Source organism: Pteropus alecto, unplaced genomic scaffold (assembly GCF_000325575.1).
Source record: "Pteropus alecto unplaced genomic scaffold, ASM32557v1 scaffold65, whole genome shotgun sequence".
NCBI classification, from domain to species: Eukaryota; Metazoa; Chordata; class Mammalia; order Chiroptera; family Pteropodidae; genus Pteropus; species Pteropus alecto.
The window spans coordinates 1,719,872-1,730,222 of NW_006439191.1; the positions used below are offsets into that span (position 1 = coordinate 1,719,872).

At 34.0% G+C, this 10,351-nt stretch overlaps 1 pseudogene; it reads left to right on the forward strand.

The window, feature by feature from the left end:
- The first annotated feature begins 547 nt into the window (after window positions 1–547).
- On the forward strand, window positions 548–665 carry LOC112483318 (annotated as a pseudogene).
- The last annotated feature ends 9,686 nt before the right edge of the window (window positions 666–10,351 follow it).

A 10,351-nucleotide genomic window follows, 5' to 3' on the forward strand; every position in this document is an offset into this window, starting at 1 on the left:
ATGAAAAGAAGCAAAACATATATGGCTTTTTCGATATGATGGTTAAGAATGAGATTCAAGAGTTAAAGAGGAAGATGAATAAGTGAGAAAGCAGATAAAAGGGAGAGAAGGAAAGAGAGGAAGGATCGGAGGGAGGGAGGCCAGAAGGAATCCCCAAATCAATAGCAAACAAACATGCTTTTAGGATCCAAATTATTGTGACTAAGTAAGCGTAATTTACATTTCCTAAATACATATTCCTTCATGAAGAGTGTCGTGACTATGCGTGGAAGATCAGCAGAACACTGCATTTAAGAAGCAGAAATCATAGGAAATGGCATTGTTCTCATGGAGGGGGTGATCTTTTTCCATTCTATTTTTCTTTTAGTCCTGAATTGTATGTGTTGGGCTCTTAGAATGTTGAAGGGTGAGCAAATGATTTAGATCATCTTTTTATCTTCCTCGATATGGTCTAGAGTAATTTTTTTTCTTGTTGGCGTCATCAACTCTCCTTTAAAAATCAAAATCACTATGGCCATGCCATCCTGAACAAGCCCTATCCCATCTGATCTCCGGCCATGCCATCCTGAACAAGCCTATCCCATCTGATCTCGGAAGCTAAGCAGGATCAGGCCTGGTTAGTAGTTGGATGGGAGACCACCTAGGAAGACCAGGTGCTGTAGGCGTAAAAAATAAAAAAATATAAAAAATAAGAGATTGTAAGCTGATAAGGTCCCTGCAATCTGTGAGGTCAACCAAGGGTTGCCTCACCTAAAAAACAAACAAACAAACAAATAAATAAAAATAAAAATAAAATTAATCATAGTTTCATCTTTCTAGATGAGACCTATCTCCTCCATTTCTAAAACAATAAGCAAAGATAAATTGAAAACACATCTATATGATATAGCCTAAGTATTAGCCATGTTACAATTAAGAGCTCTTAAAAATTGATAACTAATAAATAACTCATTTGAAAATGGAAGGCATTATGACCTATCAATGTACGTGGAAAGCTGAAACGATTTTCAGTCAAATGAAGAGCTGATTTAAAACTTTAATAACACTCAGTATTAGAGAGGGTTAGAAAACAAAGAGAAATTCATATCTTGTAAATGAGATAATAAATTAATATGAGGTTCTATCACTGGAGCATAATTCACAGATACCTTTCACCCAGAAATCTCTTTCAAAAATTTTTTTTCACAAATGTATATACACAAAGATGGATGAGTTATAATGTTTTTGCAATGGAAGTAGTACTGAAAGAAGCAACCTAATGCTGATCAATAATAAGAAATAATGATATCAGAATGAGCCTATTATGTGACTGAAATAAATATATATATTTATAAATAAATATATATATATATGCATAAATTGAACAGTCTCCAAATTGAACAGTCTCCAAGATATGTGAAAAAAAGTGATTCAGAAAAGTGGTTTAGTATGCTCTCATTTCTATGAAAGGTTATCACTATTAGGTGTAACTTTGGATCTTAGGTGGAAGGGAGAATTACTTTCACCATGTCTACTTGAATATTATTTGTGTCTCTGTATGCACATATATATATACATACACGCATACAGATATGTATGTATATATGTATTTCAATTCATTTTAATAAAGTAAAAAGACAGTAAGTGCTTGGGAAGGATCTATAAAGTATATTAAATGATTGCAAAGTAGCATTAATGTTTGAATATGAATTGATGTATTTATAATAAAATATCGACATATTACCGTGGTATTGAAAAAAAGATATATTTGTTAAACCATGATGTAAGATTCAGCTTTATAATCATCAATATTCCTTACATTGTTAAATAATTTTAAGTAGATTGATTTAGCAAGCTCCGATTATATTCCTTGTGCTAAAGCAGATCATATTCAGCTTTCTGAGTCATTTCATACTGATCTGAAATATAAGAAAGCTGCTCACATCCTTTAACTGATTTTTACATTTGTTTCCAAACTGGAGAATCTTGTATAATATATTTTGTAAACTTTGAAAGACAGAGAAAGTAATTTAAATTGTGATCCATTTTTTTAATATCACTAATGCAGCAAGGTGCTAACTAATTAAAAATTGTAAAATATAAAAAATAATAAGTAACATTTTTTTACTCAGAGATCAGCTTTATGGACATCAGTTTTTCTCTTCATAACTTCACTCTGTCATAAAAAGAACTCTGTCCACTCAAAATAATCCCTAGTTGACGATAGCTTTTGCTTTGTGAGTGAGAGGAAATACTGCATGTATAGACAATTCTTAAAAGCAGGAATAGTGATGGCAGGAGACATGAAGATGACAACTTGACAAAAAGAGATGAAGAATGTCAAAAGCAGTCTGCAGAATACTCACTACAGACCACAATGCTGAATGTTCACAATGGCGGCTATGGCAGAAATAAACCGTTGGGTTAGTCTTCAGTGCTTTGTTTAAGAATGATAGTAAGTATAAAATATGTGACATATTTGCATTATAATAATTAGCTTTAAAAGATTTTAGTGTTTGCAGAGATCAATATTAGTTGTCAGATTTACATAGAGCTCTTCCTAATTGGCTAATGTAAAAAAGAATACTGTTGGAAAGGAGATATTGAATCCCAATGATATGGCTTACATCCTAATAAATACATATGAGCTTGTAAAGACACAAAACTTAAATACTCAGAACAGAAGAAACTGAAAGACTAAAATAACTTTTAAAAAAACTACTCAAAGAAGAATACGAAGAGATGAATATAAATAATGAGTATGTAAAATACCTTAATGATATTTTGGATTAGGTGATATATGGCAACTGAAAATATACAATATCTCAGTATCTCTTCCCCCCAATTAGCTGTCTCACTCTGTATTGTTCTATCTACACTCAGAGTTTTTGTGAGTTTTTACTCTGATCCTTTTCTACTTCACCTCACTTTTGTGTGCGAATTTCCTTTGGGAATTTTCATATGTATTCCCTTTTTGGAATTATCACGTCTCATCTCTTTTCTGTTGCTAACAGCTAAGGGATCTGTGTCTTCACCTTTGAAACAAGAAATAACTCCTTATCGTAACTATGTCCAAGTTCATATCTTTATCCAGTATTTTCCGTCCTTGCCTCAGGAGGGATGGCAGTCGAAGACCTTGCTCTTTAATCCCAGGGATACATGAAAAAGCAACTGTGTCTTGGAAAAGAAATCGACCTTTGAGCTTCCTTTATAATTCGCTGGACCTCCCTGACCCGACCATATCTTGTCCCCCTGCTTTGTTATATGTTTCCTGGCTGCCGTGAAGTCGCACTTTAATTTCTTTGTAAGAGAGAAGACTATAGGAAAATGTGATGAGGTCATGCACAAAATGGGCAGTAATGTGGATATCTTAGATTCCAGAATAAGAAAAGCTCAACGTATAATATATAAAAGAAGTACACTGGTAAGTGGTACAAGTATTGTGGGGAAATCTCCATTTAGAAGTTTTAAAGTTACTTGTATTAAATAATGATAGAGGACATCTGGCTTATCTGGAAAAAAAAATTATATACTTTAAGCATATAGGGGTGTGTGTGTGTGTGTGTGTGTGTGAAAAAAAATTATATACTTTAAGCATATAGGGGTATGTGTGTGTGTGTGTGTGTGTGTGTGTGTGTGTGTGATAAAGCAAATAATTAAAATTTTCCACAAATTTATGTTTCTTAAAAAAGTAAATAATCCTATCATATAGAGCCTTTCCAATCGTGAATATAATAATCTATGCAGTATATTATAAAATGCCCTTCTACGTAGGGTTCGAAGTTGGATAAGGACATAAGATCTTGCTCTATTCCTGAAATTACACTCTTCTATAAATATATGAAGGGTTTTCGTTTAAGACAGTGTAAGCGTGGATGAGACTGAGACTCGGTGTTAAGAATATACTAGAAATGAATGATGCATGACTTTCTGGGGCTCTGAGAAGATGCTTAAAGCTAGAAAGTCAGACTATTCAGTAGTTACCAAAGTGCTTCTATACCTACAGCTAATACGAATGCACACAAACAGCTAACTTCTATGAGCACTTAGCATGTGTCAGGGATTATTCTAAAATATGCCAGTTTCATTAAATCTGAAATCCCCAGCACCCCCAAATTAGGTAATCCTATTATTCAATTTAATAGTCAAAGGGAATTAGCCACAGAAAAGCTAGAATGTGGTAAAGCTGGGGTTCTAACCCCTGATGTTGGCCTCAGTCCCCATCCTTAACCACCTCACATACTGTTCCTGCCTGATGGAGGAGGTTAGTCCATGTGAGGTGGCCATTTGCATTTGCCAGGAGCTACTTAACGGAGTTAGACACTTACCCGCTACAATGCCTAGAACACGGGGGCCCCATCCTTCTTTATGATTACTTTTCAAAAGGGTCAGTACCAGGTCCTTGAGAAAGACATTTCTGAGCTGCAAAACCGTGAGAGGCTGTAAGATTTACATTTCAACAGGACAGAAAAAGAATTTACTATCTCAAGTTTACTAAAGTAAATAAATGGTCTCAGAAAAAGGAATGTCAGAGGCCTGTGGTCAGGAAGAACCTTTTAGAGTTTAGTCATGAGGGGAACGTTAAGGCTGTCTTGGTCAGGATATGTAGTATAGTATAGTGGAGTATAGTGTAGTGGAGTATAGTGTAGCATAGCATAGCATAGTGGTGTAGTGTAGTTTAGTATGATATAGCAGAGTTAGTGGAGTAGAGTAGAGGGCAGCCCAGCGTAACATAGTATAGTATAATGTGGTATAGTGTAGTGTAGTATAATATAGTGTAGCGGAATATAGTGTAGTATAGTGTAGAGTAAAATAGTACAGTGTAGTGTAGTATAGTATAGTGTAGTGTAGCATACTATAGTATAGTGTAATGTATTATAGTATAATGTAGTGTAGCATAATGTAGCTTAGCATAGCATAGTGTAGTGTAGCGTAGAGTTATAACTAGCATAGCATAGTATAGCATAGTATAGCATAGTATAGTATAATGTAGCATTGTATAGTGTAGTATTATAGTATAGTATATCTTATGAACATCATATTAATAACATATTAATAAGATATGACTAAGTGTAATAAAATATGAAGGCCACATGAACTGATGGTAATAGTAAAGCATAAACCACAGATTTATCCGTAGTTGAAATAGAAATGTTTTTATTTTAAACATTTGAATGAGTCAGAAACAATCCCCGATTTTGGCATGATTTACGTCCATCAGGTGGGAGAGGGTCTTCTTAAATCTAGCTGTTTGCATGAAGTTTCCTAGCATCCACATTTGTGTATCTCTCCTAGCTACAAACACTCAACAATCCCTAAACCTAGGAATGTGTGTTTTGTTTGACAGCAATAGTTCATCTTGGGATCATCAAAATACTTGTCCTCCTTTCTACCCCAGTTACCATATTCTAGAGTCTAAATTCGAGTGAAGTGAAGGCCACCAACTAATAGACATGACAAGGAAGTTTGCAATTTGCTCCAATTTTCAGTCCTTATTAGAATAATCCCCCATAGTGTGACTGTAAACCATTATTTGTAAGTTCAGAATAACATAGACAAAGTAAAAATGTCAATCGAGAAAAATTTGCCTTGCCATTGTTTGATAAAAGATAATAAACTACAGTGAGACAAATGAGACCTCGTTAACCGGGCCATGTGATTTAAGCAGTCGCAAGTCTAGTTTTTCAAACAGATCACATTCTTGTCTGTTCCGGGCTCTCATCCACTTCAGATAGGTAAATTCTCTTGAGAGGATGGGTATTACAGCAAGATTGATCGCTGTGTTTTAACGGAAATAATTTTGTGGATGTAACCTTTTCCAACAATGCTTGAGAAGCATACTTGATAAAAGGTCACTAAAGACAGCGCCTATTTTCCAAGTTAAAGGAAGCGTTTCAAGAGAAGAAAGAAATCACTCATCCCAGTTAATGTCATGGCTTTGTGACTGTTAGTTTCCTAGCCCAATATAGCCCAAGAACCTCTGTGACCTCATCAATGAGCCTAGACTCTGGGCTGACTTTTCTTAAAGGAAAATAAATAAACATTCTTTTCATAGGCACGGTTCTCAATATATTTAATGATGCTATTAGTTCAGAAAAGCAATTTATGTTTCACACTATTACATTATTCCAATCACTCTTTATTTCTAGAACTGTAAAGTTGAGAAATTAAAAAGAAATGTAAAGAGGAAAAACTTGATATTCAAACTTTTCTCAATAAAATGATCAGAGGATCATTATATACATTGATATGAAATATAATTATAAACCTTATGATCCTTTGTTTAAGGAAACAAAGTTTTTATGATAACCACTAATTATTCAATATTGCCATTATTCTTTTTGCAGTCAAATTCTCTATTTCAATTTCCCTAAAATTAATATTTAAACAAGACGTTGCAGATCTAGAAATGCTCTTTAAATTTTTAAGAGCAACCAAACCAAAAAAAAAAAAAAAAGGGAAGACAACTTTCTCGCCCTTGGCTTACAAGCTCTCAATACTTTTGCATCACATAGCAACTCTGGAGAAAAATCACAATCTATTATTCAGAGAAGAAGAGAAGGCATGCTACATTTATAAAGGTTAGGCCAAATCTAAATATTTGTCGAGAATACAGAGTAAGCAGAAGGATAAATCTTTATCATCAATTTTCATACATCTTGGAAAGATACACACCTGGAAGAATTTTTCATAGATGAAAGTATTTAGTTTGCAAAGTGAATGAGGGAGGAAAGCAGACACGTTTAGAAGGGGGAATGTGATAAGCATCCAGTTGAACTTCCAGAGACAGAAGGCGACATCAACACAGGGAAGGACAAGATGCATCTGAGAGCAGTTATCTGCAAAATGGAAGCAGCTGTTCGAGCTTTGGGATGATGGGGATTCTGAAAGGTCCAAATAGGAACATATGGTATAGTTCATCACAGAACGATTTAAAGCTATTATTGTTCATGTTATATCTTTCTGTTATTCTCAGTAAAAGCTAATAGGTACATAGATTTTTCTCTGGTATATCATGAATGTGTAATGAGTCTAGGGTCCACATGCATTTAACTGTGTCAGAGATAGATTATTCCATAATAGATACAAAAATAATTCGTATCCACATGTCATAAAAATAAGCTCACACCTTACATTTTTTATTACATTTTGTAATAAAAATATCCTATATCTATTTTGTACAGAATAATAGTTTATGGCATTACCTTTTTGACCATTCATGTAGAATTCAGTTAATAAGACAACACTAAGCTTTTTAAAAGCTATGCCGCTTCTTCTTTCTAATACTCTGCATTCAGGAAAAATGAAGTGTCCATTAGCACCTCCCACTTATTTGTGTGGGCCCATTATAATTTTAACACTTATAAAAGGAAGTGTTAATGGTGACATTTCAAAGCACTGGTTTCAAAAGATGAGGGTGACTTTATTAAAAAATAATCAGAACAAACACCTTTTTTTAGTTTGTGGGAAAAAATATATATGATAAAAGTATCTTTTAATAAAAGAGGAAAATTACTAAAATCAGTGTAAATTCACAAGGTAAATTTAAGATAAATTGATGTGTATAATAAAATGTGAGATGAATAAGAATTTCTACAGAATTATAGTATTTAAAATGTCACAAACTGTTTAATCAATTAAGAGTGTTTGAGGTAACATTTTACAATTTAAAGACTATTAAAACTATTCTATATATCTCTAGCATACATGATTTTTGTTGGTTTGTTTTCTGTACAGGCTCCAGTTAAAATGTTAGGTCAGTCCTTTCGGAGTAAAGTTGAAAAACAGAAAGCAGTATTTGAATAGAAAAATGGAATAATCCAGTCTGCAAATTTTCCTCACTGTCTACTTTTTAGGAAATTAAATTTCTTTATAATTATTTCTAACCTTAAAAAATAAAATGATGATTTTATTGCTAAAATATTATAAAAATAACTCAGGCAACATGGCAGCCATGCATATGGCCCATGCATGGTTTGTAAAGACTTAATTCATAAGCTAGGCAGGGGTTATATAGGTTATATAGCAATAATTTATTGCTAAGAAAAATATTCTATTCATTCACTCATTCCCAAGACTCACAGCATCTAATATTTCAAAAGTGATCAAAACTGTGAAATTTCAAAACAAGTGGGTAACCTGAGGTGCGTTAAAATGAGCAAGGGATTTCAAGGAACAAGACCCTGCCTAGCTGAAGTCAAAGTTCAACATTTCACGAGCTGAATGACTTCAAGTGACTTTATTCCTCAATCTCTGTGTCTCGGGATTCTCGGAGACAAAACAAGGACAGTAATAACATCTACCCCGTTGCTTAAAGGAAAAATAAAATAGTGTATTTGAAGTTGGTTTTTAAACTGTAAAGCACCTTTAACATAACTGCTTGCCACCCAGAGTCACATAAGTAATTAAACTTCAATAAACTGAGTAACAGATGATCGTCCAGCTAATGGACAATGACATCCAGAGCCATCTTCCCTGAAGTGAAGGGTGGTGATAACTTTTACGAAGCCATATGAATATCTCCTAACACACTAGTGCAGCATTTATTGAATAGGCAGGACTTTTGGATTTAGAATTAGAACCATAGAATTGAAAGAAATATGTGTCTTATTCTTATTACATATAATATCTTACAGCTATACCTCTCTATTTAACCATTCTTGATAAGAATGTTCCCCAGGGATGGATATATACCTACTGGTTCCTGCTGGAGGCTCTGAGGGAGAAACCACTCTGAGTCTCTCCCTTAACTTCTGGGGGTCCTGGCCAGCCTTATTGTCCTTTAGCTTGTTGCTGCATCATTTTAATCTCTTTCTTTAATCATGACATGGCCTTCGTCCTTGAGTATGTCATTCACATCTCTGTGTCCAAATCTTCCGCTCTTCTCTTTATAAAGACATCAGTCATTAGATTTGGGGCCCACCCTGATCCAATATGACCTCGACTTGATTACATCTGCAAAGAACCTATTTCCAAATAAGTTTACATTCATTAAGATAGGGGTAAGAGCTTGTACACGTCTTTTGGGGGGTATGTGATTCAGTACACAACAGAGAATAGACATATGTCAGAGAATCGAATGGAGGTACAAGACAAATTAATTCCATTTTATGGGATGAACTTAAACGTGTTGGTTCCTTGTTTAACAGGTTAAAAATCTAAATATCATTTTATAGACAATCTGGACTTATTACCAGTAATATTTTTGTTGATATTATTATGAGTTATAATTTTCCAGACACAGATGGCTCCAACTAGAAGAGAACAAAAGTCAAACTATCATTTTTAATAAGATTCAAACTTTGAGAACTAAGCTAATTTGGATGTAAGGAATGATGAGTTTTATAATTACAGTTAAAAGCTGTTTTCTTTTTCTCGACTGAATTCAGTTCCTTTCCTGAAGATGTTTTCATAGAGACAGCATTAGTCCGCAGCAAACAGCCAAGAGTCCAACTGGCTCCAAGACATAGTTTCAGTAGAGTAATTTATTAGGGTAGTTATTGCTGATCTGCTCTGATCTAGATCAGATTTTTTAAGGGTCCCAACATATGAATTACTTTTATCACATGACAATCTGGCTGTATTATCACAATCCAGGAATTGCTTTAACATGTAGCTAGACACAATATCTAATTATTATTTGCTATATTTGTTTAAAAATAACTACTCAAAACAATAATTCCATATGTTAGGGAACATCATTATATCTTAAACTACTTTGTGGAAAATAATGACACATCAAGTCACTTTATTCAGATACTTTTTTTCCCCCCAGGAAGACTCTCTTGGAAGGCTTAGTAGGAAGTCTGTCTAAAGCTAGGTGTTTTGTGACAACGTTATAGAGATTTATTTTATGGCTGAGTTAGACATTTGGTTTCTCTTTTCAAACTTTTTCAAGGTAAAGCTCTAAAAAGTGATCTCTCTAATATAAATTTGTGCAGACCATGTTTTGTTTTGTTTTTCATAAGAAATTTTTAATCCTTCTCTGCCAGTACTCCCTTAGTTTAACATTGAAGGAAGTTATAATATCCTAATTTTGAGTGCTTGCTCTTTTTAGTTTCCTTAATTCTCAATAGTTACTTTACTCTTGAATTCTTAAATTTAAATAGTAAACAAGTGGCAATTAAATATATAGCAAGACGTGTAAGGATTATTATGTCCTGATTTTTGCTAGCTTGCTCATTTCATTTCTCACTCTACTCTGTATGTAACTTGCAGCTTATTATTCTGCAATACCAGCCTTGCTGATGGGGGGCCATTGGCTTTTTAAAGTCTTACGGTTGTTTGTCTGAAATTCGGCCCTGGTGGCTGCTGCACACATGACCCCTCTCACCCTCCCACCATCATCTGTCGAGCTAACTTCTGCATATTC